The following is a 14444-nucleotide window of genomic DNA, read 5'->3' on the forward strand; positions in this document are numbered from 1 at the left end:
AAAATATGTCAGTCAATTGAATTCGCAAAAGAGCATCCACCTTGCTAATTCGTGATTTGTTTTTGTTAAATAGAACAAATAGTATTTCATGGTCTACTTTACATGACAGCTATTGATTAGCAGCTTTCTGACGGTCTGCGTGATCAATCTTTATAGTTCCGCCACGCGTCCTTATGTACTATGTTTTTGTCTGGCTTACAGACAAAAAAATGCTGTTGATCACAGAAAAAAGAAAATAAGAAATTTCTATACGTTTCAGAGACAATATATGTGTCAGGAACACATACAGTAGTTATTTAAAGTTCTTCCAAACCACTTTCAACCTAGCGATGATAAAAACGCCGGATAACTTGCGGGTGCATTTACTTATAATTTATATCTTTAAGGTGGTTGGCCCTTGATTTATGTTGTACAAATTTCAATCACTAATAAATATAATTTTCTTATCATAAACAAATTAGGCTCTATGAAGTTCACGTAATTGCTTGAGCCCGATACGGGAGGACGATACTCGGAATACGTCAGCAGATGTGTTTACGGAAACGTTCTTTCTAGGGGCGAAGCTCCTTAGGTTCTAGCCTTGTCTGTCCGGTGTCCGTGTTCACATCCATTGTCATCCCATCTGTCTTCTTAAAAAAATAAAATAATGTTTGCGCAGTCGACAGGATTCGAACCTGTGTGGGGAGACCCCAATGGATTTCTAGTCCTTCGCCTTAACCACTCTGCCACGACTGCGGGACGAGTAGGGGGCTCTGAGATGTGGTAGTAGCTCAAGAGCTGAGGATGTCATGAATGAAACGTAGCATGTAGCCGCTCAGCGTCTGTACAGGAGAGGGCGCTGCGGTCAAATGCGTATATAAGTGCGTTGAACTGTGCATGCATTGGTTCAACGTTTATAGACGAGAGGGCGCTGCGGTCAAATGCTGAAATGCGTATATAACCACGTTCCTTACCACACATTCCATACCAACGCAACCCGGAACTCAGCAGCAGCTATGAGCAATAAAAAGATCAGTACCGTCAGCATTACTTATGAACAAAATCAGTATCATCAGCGCCACCAAAGCTTCGCCCCAATCAACATCATTCACCACGTAGAGATGAGGTCATTTTTTTTTGTTCGTTATTTGGCAGTGTGAAACCCCGGGTCACGAGATATGTCAAAATAGACTTTGTGCTCACTTGATAGGTCTGAAGTTATATACACAAAATAGAAGGAAAGGGAAAATAACAAATGGTACTCTTTATAAAAATCTGATACAGGATGCCTTAGCGCAAAGAGAAAATTATAGAGATGTAGGGATATTCTTAATTACACAAAAATAGCACGGAGAGACGAAGATTCTTATTATTAGAAAATAAATTACATTTGGATGTCAGCTTGCATGAGCTCGAAACTTCGCATAATACCACATCGGAGGTTGAAACTATATTTGGTTTGACGTGCACTTGTTATTGGTTCTTACTTCACAACTTGTATATACGAACCCCAAAGGCCCTTACGCGCATTTCATAGGTGGAAGCCATGGTACGAAGTTTTTATCCAATTGGTTCAACTGAAAAAAAAACACGAAAAACACGAATATATTATCGGCTTGGACAATGCTAAACAAGGGGTAAACCAATATAAATAAAAATAACACTTCGGTAAAAGCATAACAAAATAGATAACTACAAACGTTACTACATATTGTTAAGAGGAGACGAGCTCAAGTACCTTAGCGTCAAGATAACAAACGATCTAAAAGGATTCCGCCCGATCGAAATATAGTTAAAAAGGCTAAATAGTGCATTGTTCTATCCCGAAGATCGCTTACTTTTGCGTCCGTCGAAACAAGGCTAACGACGCACAAAACGATTATTAGGCCTTCACTTAAATATGCTTCACAAGCTTGGGATCCTCACGTGATGTACCTTGAGCACATATTGGAAATAATCCAACTTTTTGCGGTGCGATTTATATTTTCTAGATATTGCCAACTTCAATCCCCTACCCAGCTTTGTTCTCAATCTAATATACTATCGCTTAACAGTAGGCGAAAAACCAAAAACTTAAAAGTTCTCTTTATGATTCTTACTGACCTCGTTTTTATTGAAAAATGATCTTATATTATGTCTCACTCATCTAAAAATTCAAGAAAAAACACAGTCAACGTATACAAGAATACAGATAAAATAAGGCGCGTTTAAAAAATTATTTCCCCGCACAATACCCTGGTGAAATTCATTGCCTGAAATTACTGTATTATGTCAAAACTCAGAAAAGTTATATTCTTCAATGAGCGTGTTACTAGAGGTTAATATATATTGCTGTGATCTGTACGAAAATGAAGAGGTGTGACATTTGAACGCGTGCACTTTGGCTTAAAATCTTTCTTTTCTTCCTACTACTGTAAGAGAGCTCACCAGGACTGAATGTATGTGAAATAAGTAAAAGCACTGATGACCATACCAGGTGCAGTGACTAACGCGACTTTTCTGCGCAGGCTGTTTCATTCGGAGAAGTCAAGAAGCTGAGGCGAGGTTTTGAACAAGTTCGTTCGAGCAAAGATGGCGGATGCTATAAATTGATGATTTATTTGCGACGAAATACTATCACCCGGCTGAATGAATAATGTACTAAGAGGAGATAATCTATGACAGAGCTTTTGAAAAAAGGCTTGCAAGATATGACCCTTCCGTACTGTAGTCGGATTAGGTTGAGGTTACCTTTTATGTTAGATACACTGAACAACCGGGTGAAGTCGCGGGGAAAAAATATTCCAGCTTTATAATGAAGTGCCTCGATATGGTTGGTTCAATAAATCTGATGAGGGTACCACATGGTGTATGCATACTCTAACTGCACACTAAACATCATGACGCCCCTGAGGGTGTACATGGCTTGTCCTATAACTAGCACCCTTTTTGATGTAGCAAAACAACCTAAGAAAAGGGCGCTATTTTTGACACCCCTAAAGGACGGCGTTATTCAGAACACCCATAAATTAGGGTGCGATTTAACTGTACACCTTTTTATTAGGGTGCTATGACTGCGCAGTACGCCCTCTGAATTGGGTGTACGACCGCCAGAAAGGGAAGCAAAAGAGTGCATGAAGAATCGACTGCAAATAAGTCAAAACATGCCCGGTTAACTTTTTATTTTTAGATCAAGCTTCTACCAGGTTCTACTAAATTTTCTATACACAACTGCAAGCAGGTCATCTGGCCGCAGCCATGTCTCTGCTTATGGGGCAAGTGCGTGCAATTACAAGCTCGCCAAAGGGCAAAGTTAAGTTCACGCGCATGTTATCCAACTTGGCGAAGGCAAGACTGAAAGAAATAGTTCCCTTTTTTCCTCGGAATTTCACCACGACCAAGAAGCTTCTGAACCTGTGGCTGTCCATGTGTGTAAGGTCATGAACATTCCAACCGGATATTGTTTCGTAACTTCTTTAAAGTGTACAACCGAAGGCCCCCGTTAAATCTCCTACTTTACTTTTCTTGCGGCATTTATGCTTTCTAGCACTGGTACGTAAGCACAACTGACAGGCTTGCAAAGACGGAACGACCTGGAGTTGCTTGGAACGTAAGCGGCAGTTCATGCTTGTCGACAGTAAAATGGTCTTTTGAGACGGCATCAGGACTACTATCAGAAGCGTGCTCGCAGAGTACTTACAAATAAAACAGCGATATCGTGTAATTCGAGATAAATGCATAATCCGATTCGGGCAGCACAGAACAATCCGCAAACACAATGTCGAGGATGAAGGCGGTCGCTCACATTCAACAGAAATACCGCGGTTGCCGATGAGCAGCTCTCTGTCGTGATAGATGCGTAATTCGATTCGGGCAGCACAAAACAACGCGAACACAGTGTCGAGGTTGAGGGCGGTCGATCACATTCAACGGAAGTCTCGCGGCCTCCGATGAGGAAGCTCTTTGTCGAAACGCGTCAAAAAAACACGGAACAATAATTCCATAAACTCCGACGAAATAAACGAACATTACGGAAAAGTTGGCATGAATGTATTACGGCCGCTCACAACGTAAAATGGCGGCCGCCACTGCAACCCACGAAAAAAAAAGAAAACACTGTCGCCTGACGCGTGCTTTTTAGAAACCGGACTTAAGTGGCCGCTACAGCTCACCAAAACTTGGAAGACTACAGCCCCAGTGAGGCCATCAGCGCTTCAGAGAGAGTTACGTGACAAATTATCGTTTATGCGTTTTTGTGCTACAGAGAGCGGTCACGTGTTTCGCACCACCCCTCTGGTTTGCTAGAAGCGGCCTTCGCACTCGCTCACAGCCACACGAAGGCACACAGGAAGGTGTGGAGGCGTATCAGAAGACGAGGTCAAAGGGGGTTGGACGAAGCAGCTAATCTCCCTCCGCTTCTTTTTATTGCCACCTGCACTGCCTATGGAAGGTCGCCAGATTGGACTCGTCAGGACCTGCTTTGCGTAGTACAACGTTCGGCGTGTCAAACTGCCACTCATGTAGAAGCGTATGCTTTGGTGCGGACGCGAGATCACAAAATAAATACAAAAAACATATTTGAACGCCGTCAAAGCACAGGTCAAAGCTAAGACGCCGAAACATGAAACAATAAGAGACTTGGTTTTACATTTACCAAAGAAAAACCGAAAAAAAAGTGTCGGGACGCTAGATATTTTGGTGTCACCACGCAGAGATAAGAGTCGCGTGCCGTAGCGGGGGGGGGGGGGGGGGGGTGTCATGAATCCGGCACTTTCGATTGTCTTGCGACATTGTTTCTTCAAAACTACACACAAAAATAAAATCTCAGTGAAGGTGTTATAAGTAGTGCGAAATCCATTTAGGTGAGTTTGTAATACCCGAAATGAGGGCGCCACAGTTTGTTCAAGGCTTCAGCGCAGGAGGTTTCTCATGTTAAAAGTAAGAAGACCCCGTTTTGCTTAATCTTGTTTTGTTTTATTTTTAACGTTAGATTTTAGGCAGTCAAGAAATAGAAATACCTCGCCGGCATAGCCGCTTCACGCAGGACACTTTTGACACTCAACCAAAAATGGCGCCGCGTACGGTATGTCAGGATGGCGTCGGCGCGACCCGTCCCATTTTTCACAGATATTGGCTAGACCAAAGTGGTATCGGCACAATCTTTCCGATTTAATTCCATAACGGCGCAGTACTGCGTGCTGCCTGGGTTGTATATCTACATGTCTTCGTTCATTTTTTGCGAGCGGAGATAATTGTTTTTAAAAATCAAAGTTGAACTGGTGCAGCTGATGAACGCGCGACACGCAATTTTCGGCTCGCGTAGGACGGAGAGTTCAATCGGAGTTGCAAAAACCATTCTCTAGCACTTCCCAATCATACGTTACATCGTATGGCGATTAATTATGCCCGATGTTTGTATAGCCGTACATTAGCAACAGTTTCATCAAAGCAATAAACATGAACGGCTACGAAATCATGGGTGTATTTGTCAGCATCCCTATCACACCCCTTTCACACTGTGTGAATGAAGGGCGTAAAATTTGCCCATACATCCTTTTTTTCGATTTCAACATCGATTTCACATTTGAAATCGATGTCATTTCGACATCGATTTCAAACGCCATCGCTAAAAGTGAGGCATAAAAAGGGCGAGTAAGGGGTGTAAAACGTCAGCACACTCTTTTTACAGCCACCGATATTGAGAAATCGTGTAAAAAGGGGTGTAAGAAGGGTATTTTTCCTAAGTTACACCCTTCTTACACCCTTTTTACACGATTATGGGTGTTACAATGTTTAGTCTGTGTGGCCTGAGGAGCGTAGTATGGACGAGGAGCTTTTGTTTCTTTGTTAGCTTGAAATAAAGAGCGTTTAGGGAAACCAATTCTGGAGGACTTGCGTGTTATGTGTTCACTATAAAGTTTTCATGAGAAGTTAGTTGTATGATGGACTCCGGTACTTACTTGACGTAGCGTTTTCAGCACGGTCCTCTCGAATAGTGTACAAGGTATGAGTGGTCTGCAATATCTTTGTAAAATTGACAGCTTTAGTTTTGGTAGTGTTGCTTTTCATCAACGGTATGGTGCATCAGTTCTGATTATACATAGGTCCCGCTGGAGTATGAGAGAATCCAAGGTGTTAGAAATGAGCCGAAAAATGACGAAATAATACGCGAAGAGACGTGTGGTAGATTGATTCTAAGAGTGAAGTTAATTTATTCATAAAATAAATAATACCGGACCGCAAACTGACCCCGGAGGGATGCCAGACTTTACCGGCATAGAGAAGACACACTTTTTCGTAACATCAGATTCAGAGTCGTTTCTTAAAAATCACTTATCCACTTAATAAGAGATATATATTTGTATTCATGACTTTCAGTATGTATATTGGCTTGTAATGCGGGACACGATTAAGAGCTTCAGCAAAATCAGTACAAATAGCATTTAAAAGACGAGCGGAATGTACAAAAAGGTGAAGCTCAGTAATTAATTCGAACAGTTGTGTTTTGCTAAAATAACAGCGTTGAAACCAAAGCCGATTCTAGAAAATAAGACTGTTAGAGGACAGGGATGTCATAATCTTGTATGAAAGTACATGTTCCACAATTTTCTATGAAACGAAATTGAGTATTTTGAGTATTTAGTTAATGAAAGAATCTTTATCATCATCATCAACATCATCATCATCATCATTTATTTTCCTTGAGGGCCCGTGGGGCATTATTCAAGGGAATGGTAATAGCACAAAACAAATAGAACAGTAAACACAATTATAGCACTGTAAGCTACCTAGGTAAGTTAGATAAAGAGAGGGTAATGGCAGCAACAAATTTAGTTGTGTCATGAATAGAAACAATGTTATGAGGTAGTGAATTCTAATCCTCAACGGCCAATGGTAGTGTGGAAGTCTGGTGAGAAACAGTTGATCGAATCGGACGCAATTTACATAGGCGATCTAGACGCGGGAAAATACGAAGGGAGTTGATAGCAGTGATTGTTTGAGGTGGCTATTGTGATAAAAAATTCGATGGAGGAGAGAAAGGCGTAATACTCGGCGGCGAACGGCAATTAAATGAAGTTTAGCTTCTTTGCGTAAACCTGGTATGCTGGTATATGGTGAGTAGTTGTTATCAATAAAATGAATGGCTCTGTTTTGGACGGATTCTAGATTATTTGCAAGGTAGGACTGGCATGGGGACCATATAGTTTTGGCGTGTTCTAAGTTCGATCTTATAGGAGTAGCATACGCTAGTCGTTTTACGGAGTGTGTAGCAAGTGTAAGGTTACGGCGCAAATATCCGAGAGAGCGGTTAGTATCAGAAATAACAGAAGTTATGTGAATACTCCATGATGGGTCAGAGGTGAGATGAACACCCAGCTATTTATAAGATAAGCATGCTATTACTTGAGTGTTATGGAGGTAATACGAAAATGGTGTGGCATGGGAACTGCGGAAAAATGATAGGGATCTACATTTATTGAAGTTTAACGCCATCTGCCATTTTTTACACCAATGATTTATAGACTCTAGGTCTTCCTGGAAAGCATGATGATCATGGTATGAAAGAAAGGGTCCCTGGCTTTAAAAATTGGATTCGCATTAGCAGGCTTCCAGTTATCAGGTAGCTTACGAGTGGTGAGGGATTGTCGAAACGGCCCGCTCAGTTTAAAGGGATGGTGAACCGAAGTATGGATTTCAAAAAAACAATGCTGGAGATGTAGGCGGGACGCTACAATCCCTACAACACTACTAGTAAGGCGATATCTCAAATGGACGGCCGTATTTTTGGAAAAAGAGGTCGAGATTAACCCAGGCCGACGAGGCGCGTGACCGTCAAGATACCTAGTTTCCTCCTCTCTTCGCTTCGCTTCCTCACGGCCGCGAGGCGGAGAAGACGCGAGGCCGTTCCCTCTCCTTCTCGGAAAAACATGACGTCAACATTCCTGCCAAATGCGCCTCTTTTTTTTTTTTTAAAATACGGTCATCCGTTCGAGATATCGCTGTATGAGTGATGTTTTGGTGTTTGTAGCATCCCGTTGCGCGCTTTTGCCGCGTGTTTTGGGAAATCTAGATTTCGGTTCAGCACCCCTTTGACTCAAGATATGCGTTTGTTTATTTTAAGAGTTTAGTAAATATTCCATCGGGACCTGGGTAGGAGTTATATTAAATCGATCAATGGCATACTGAACTCCTTGACTAGAAATATCAATGTTGCTCGTAATATTTTCGGTGCGCGATGACATAAAAGTCTAATGTGAAAACTCGTCCTCTTCAGTAAAAACACTACTAAAAATATTAAAGCCAACAGCTACTTGATGTGAACTTTGTAAACATACGTCGTTACAAATAATCCATGGCAATAGTGAAGTTGGTTTCTGATTTATTACTTTCCACATTTTATTTGCATACGATTGAATCCTGTTCGCGACACCATCATTAAATGAAAGTCGCTTGTCATTTTTTTATTTCCTTTTTGCAGAATACTGAGTAAGCAAGAGAAGAGGTTCAATCTTTCTGTTCGAGTGATCGTGTGGCACTACTGTACAGACGTTTCGTTTTTTTAGAAGGTAGTCTTTTCGTTGTAAACCAGGGTATGTGCAAGTTTGGGGCGATTTTTATAGTGGTTACGCGCGCTGCCTGGGCCTCCAGTAATATTTCCCGAAAAATAATCCAAGTATCATTTATAGTCCGTTCATCAAAACCACTCAAGAATGTACTGCGAAACTCATTTAATATGAGGTACAGTTTCCCTATCTATTTTCTAGTAATCAAAAATGCATATTATGGTTAGGTTTAGTTTGTTTGCAATCAGGACAAAATCCCAGTGAAGTTAATCGGGTAAAAAGGGTATTTGCATAAGTTACACCCTTCTTACACCCTTTTTACACGATTAAGGGTGTTACAATGTTATTCTGTGTGATTCTTACTGATGCATGCACAATATGGCTGGTGAAAATTAAACCGAAAACTGCATCTTCACTTGTAGGCGTGGTAAACATTTACTGTACATTAAAGTAGTCAACCATTTGCAACCAATTTCCGGCAATCATTCGTTTTCGCACGTTCATCAAACACGGTACAAGCTGCCAATCATTGCCAGGATAAAACTTTATTAAAGCGATAATTTTAATAAGGAGTGATGCCATGAAACGACGTGAGCTCTTCAAAGCTATCGCCTTAAAGGGCAACTCCGGCCAAAACTCAAAATGAATTAAATTACTGGTATCGCTTTACTGACACAAAATACGACCCCAGCCAAAACTTCACGTAAGTGGGACGCCGCATTCTCAACTAATGCCGATAATAAAAACGCGACCCGCCGCGAGCCGCTGCTCCTTAGCGGGCGGCCAGCGGGTTGCCGATCGCTAAAGCAACATTGGGCCGTGATGTCAACATCGTTCTTTTTTTCTTCCGTTCCGGACGGGAGCACGGCGCAGCCGTCGCGCGCGCTTCTCTGTGCCGCTACCACCGCTACTTCGGCTTGTAATTGCGTGTTTAGCAGTTGCTTTTACCTGTAGCCCGTGTAGCTTCGCTATAGCCTTTTGTTTATTTGCAAGTGAGGTCTCCTAAACTCGTTTTAGCGAGCAACTCGGTGCGCCCAAGACTGCCCAGCTGTTCCTCGAAAGATGCCGAGTACAACTTAAAGCGCTGTGGGCTGCTCAAACAAGCCGCTGCGCAACCCGGAGGTGCTTTTTCACAAGTTTCCAACGGATCGGAAATTGGAGAAGGTGTGGGTGAACGCTGTTCGACGAGTGGACTTTGGAAAGCTTTGGACGTCGACCCCCAGATCGAAGCTCTGCTCCGATCATTTTTCGCCGGAGAGTTACGAACGAAACCTACGGGAGTTGGGTGCTTGTGGCTTGTCAGCGAAGGGGTCGAGGCTTGAAAAGGATGCCGTGCCGTCGCTCTTTGCCCATCGTACATGTACAGAAAAGGTAAACATGATAAAAGTATCCTGATCAATAAATAAAACAGTCATTGTCAAGTGCAGTGTTGAAGATTGAGCATTCATGCTCTATTGAATGTCTGTTGAATGGGGAATGGTGGGCATGTAGAGTACAACCACTAACTAGCTCCAAACACTGAAGTTTGTAATGAAAACGAAAACAATGTTCTGCTTTGCGTCACTGCTTGTTTACTACGCAATCTCGTGCGTAGTATTCAGGTCCGTAACGACTACTAGCGAACAGCCGGCGCGTGAAGCTCATGCGATATAAACATTCGCCTCCCAATCGTTCCAACCCGTTACGCAGCAGTATTAATTTACATTGCACTTGTGAATACCACAAGGGGCTTTAAAGAAATCGCGAAAGTTCGGATTTGTAAGTTACAACTCTCTAATTTGCCAGAGTTCGGCTAGAGGTAAATATAATATTTAAAAATGCAAAAACAAAAAAACAAAAAAAACAACACTTGCCTTAGTCAAAAGTTACGAAGGAAAACTTAAAATCCTATGTATTCTATTAAAAAAAAATTGTGGGTGGGGGGTGGGAATGCGGAAGGGAGAGAAAGTGTTCTCACCTTGCTAACGTTCCCTGTTTTCCTTTATCACCCACAAAAACTTTTGCTAGCTTTGAGAAGAAAATGACTGCCCAAAGAACTTCTTTTTTTTTTTTTTAGTGCGACAAGTTTTTTTTTATTTGTACAAAGATTCACTACCTGGACGAACTTATGTGGTGAATTAGTGTCGTAGCTTACAAATTCGGCTTTTACGCGCCTGAGGAAAAAATAATGAAAAAACAGACGTCTACAGCTTGACACACGTCTGTTCGGTTGTTGCGGAACACGCCGGAGAGCCTCAAAGCTTCGTGTCTGGGACTGACCCACCGCGCGAAAGCGCCAGCACTGTACGTCACTGGCAGCGCGGCGTAGAGCAACGCCGCTCCATCCACGGAGCCCCGATGACAATTTAGGCCTAGCGACGAGTGCGGTAGACCGCACGCACGCCGACAGCTGCCGAGTACGGCACCGAACGAGTTCGGCACCGAACGAGTTCACTCGTTTTCCAGTCGCTAGCTTTTGGGTATACAAGCAACGAGTACGGCACGGCACAGCGCACGCGCGGCGGCGGCCGCCGAGTACGCCACCGAACGAGTTGACGGGCTTTCCAGTCTCTAGCTTTTGGGTTTACGCACTAACTCTTGCTACATATGCTGCATAACTACCACATATACAGAATTAAAACAAAATTAGCTTACCTCTAATCTTTAGACGGCTAGCGCAACAGAGGTAGGTGCCGCTTGGACTGCGTACTCGCTGAACGAGAACGATCTTGGCGTCACGTCCACACAACGGCTGATTTCCAGTGTTGCCGGAACCTTGAGCGGCTAGTTTCGGTTTTGTCGGCCGCGCCCCAAGCAAAACTTTGAGATGTCGATATCTTTAAAACTACGCACAATAACGAGAAAAAAATTACACCTTGCAATTCACTGGCGCTAACTGCACTAAAAACAGCCATAATCCCAAAATCGAAAGTATGGACCGGAGTTGCCCTCTAAGGAGTCGTGTCGGAGAAAGACCGGCGTCGGCGTCGGTGGCGGACGGTAAAAGCCTTATTGGTCAATAAGGCCATGACGTCACGGCCACATTACCTATGGCGGGAATTTCAAACAACCCACATCGCTCACGAGAAACGTGACGTCATGCGTGGAATGAAAGGGATTAAAACATGACATCTAATAAAAATGAAGGATCGACGCATGTCTCAAATGATTTAACATAATTAAGAAATTCATTGACTTTAAAGAAAAATTACGAAGTCGTTTTGTCGGAGGTGGGATTCCAACCCAGGACCTATCGGTTGCGAACCAGACACGCTACCAACTAGGCAACGCAAACAGGCGTGCATGACTTGGGAAGGAGCGGGTGTTTGTATTTAGCTGTCGCGTTGCACTCTTAAAGGCAAAGCATAAGCGCCATCCTGTAATTTTTTTCCGACGGACTCCCTCCTTGCTTGGGGGTGTTAATTCGACGATTATATCTGTGTCCCTTGTTACCAGTAATCATTCAACGTTTTTATTTTGCTTCCCATAGCCGTGAAGTTTAGATAAAATATGGAGGAGATCGAAGCTTAAACAAGAACTTAAGAACGACGATCCTGTGATATCTCGAGCAGCTGGCTACGTTCTGCTCTCCGTCCGAGGCCACTAGTATCTTTCAGGTATCCCTCCCGTACACAGTTAAAGTTCTGGGTAGCGTCAGATCAATAAGTTACATTTAGCCATAACAATGCTTTTATTCTAGGGCACGACTGTCTTAGACAGTTTAACAACAACGCAAACATGTTTGTGTGCCTCAATGATATGTAGTTGTAAAATAGGTCGCGAAACAATTTCAGTACTATAAGAAAATATCGCTAAGAATCTAATCCCTGACGATAACTTGGAAAAACACCTATTGGTTTTAGTCTACGCGGAGTGACACATGCAGAAAAAAATGGAGGAAACAAAAAACTTTTCACTTCTCAACTCGCTATTAGAATAAGCCGCCACGTGAACGGACGCTAATTATATACCGCCAGTGATCATTGTAGTCACGCGCTGGATTGGCAAAGCATACATTATGTCCTGAGCTTCAGGCATTGCTAGAACCCGGCTGCGCTCATCTGTAATTGAACACCAGCCGCAAAAGGAACGTTTGGCGATGTTGATTGTAATGAGCCCAAGCACTCGGCTCGAGCTTATGACAATCGAGTACTTCAGAATGCAACATGGCTTGCCTTGCGATGTCTTTATGTTATGTGACGTCAGGGTGTGAACAGGGCGAATAAATAGAGTTACTGTCTTAATGTAAATCGACTTGACACAGGGAGTCTCGTGATTAGGTCACATGCCGTCATGGCGCCACGTGACGTGATTTGTTATGTTTCTTCGCCTAAAGACATCGCCGAGGGGTTTGCGTCATTTTTTAGCAGCTGTTACTTACCGCCCACTCGCTCCGTGAAATCAGGCTGAGTGAATGATCCCACTGATGGTGACTCTCTCTCCCAGTTTCATGTTACTACATGTGGCGTCGTCGTGGCGATAAAAAAGCTAAAGCCTAAACTGTCGGGTGATGCTGACGAAATTCCACTTTTTATTATTAAAGGCTGCTGTGGGATGATTGCCCCCTCACTACCTCATATCTTTAACGTGTCATTGCATTCCAGTATATTTCCCGCGATATGGAAGGAAGCGATAGTTGAGCCCGTTCATAAAGAGGGCGATGCCTGCATTGTGTTTAATTACCGAACTGTGTCACTTTTGTGCGGCTTTGCTAAAATATTTGAAACTATCGGGTAACAATGTCTTTTTTCCCATTTATCAAAGTATCTTACGCCTCAACAGCATGGCTTCATTAGGGGACGTTCCGTTGAAACTAACCTTTGCACATTTCTTTATTACGCGGCCCCGGTCATTTCGAAAAGCGGTCAGATTGACTCGACTTTTCCGATCTTTCAAAGGCTTTTGATAGGGTTGGCAATTTTTGCTTGTACCGAAATTGGAACAATATGGTATTGTACCTAAGCTTTGTGATTGGGTTTCTAATTATTTGGCATCGAGAAGAAACTTTGTTCTTGTTGATAATGTTTTATCAAATGCGTTCTCAGCAACTTCAGGAGTACCCCAGGGTCAGTAGTGGGGCCATTGCTATTTCTATTATTCATTAATTCTATATCAAAGTGTATTACATCTGCCAGGATGCTTTTATTTGCTGATGATATAGAGTTATTTTCACGTATTCATTCCGAAAAAAAACAAAAACCGTGAAGCGCTACAATCTGATGTGTTGAGCATTTCTAAGTGGTACCTGTGTTAGCCGATTTCCTTTGGACGCCCACAAAACTAGGGTAATCTCGCTAACAAAACGTAATATTCCCTCACATTTTGAATACAAGTTGGGAAACTGTGCTATTGCTTGATCTGATGTAGTCAGGGACCTTGGAGTGCTAGTAGACAGTAAACTATTGTTCAAATCTCATGTCACTAACTTTTGTGGTACCGGTTGTAAATGCTCGGGATGATCTCACGTTGGACTCGACACTTCTCAGGCACCTGATGCTTATTTACCCTTATTTTGTGCTTTGGTTAGGCTACGACCTGAATTTGGCTCTGTTGTGTGGAACTTTCTATCACATAGCGATAGCAGACGCATTGAAATGGTACAAAGGCCTCTGATACGTATTCGCGACTCCAACTAACTATAGGTGGCGCCACTCATATTCCAAGATGGCGGGTTTAGTGAGGGTCAGAGATGCGTGCCGCTGTTGAGCCTGTCTAGTGTGCTGGCTTCACTGAGCGACATAAATTATTTCTGGTAATACGAGGAAGCTAATGTTTTATGAGCGTAGGTCACCTCTTTAACCTGAAAACAAAAACGGTGTTCAGCGTATTAATTACGGAAGGATGCGCGTTTTAATTCTGGAGCGAAACCGAAACTTACCTCTATTTTGGATTTAATTTCTCGACAGATGTCTTAATTTCGGATTCTTTCATGACTCAAGATGT

Source organism: Ixodes scapularis, unplaced genomic scaffold (assembly GCF_016920785.2).
Source record: "Ixodes scapularis isolate PalLabHiFi unplaced genomic scaffold, ASM1692078v2 PGA_scaffold5__190_contigs__length_132052651, whole genome shotgun sequence".
In the NCBI taxonomy this organism is placed as follows: Eukaryota; Metazoa; Arthropoda; class Arachnida; order Ixodida; family Ixodidae; genus Ixodes; species Ixodes scapularis.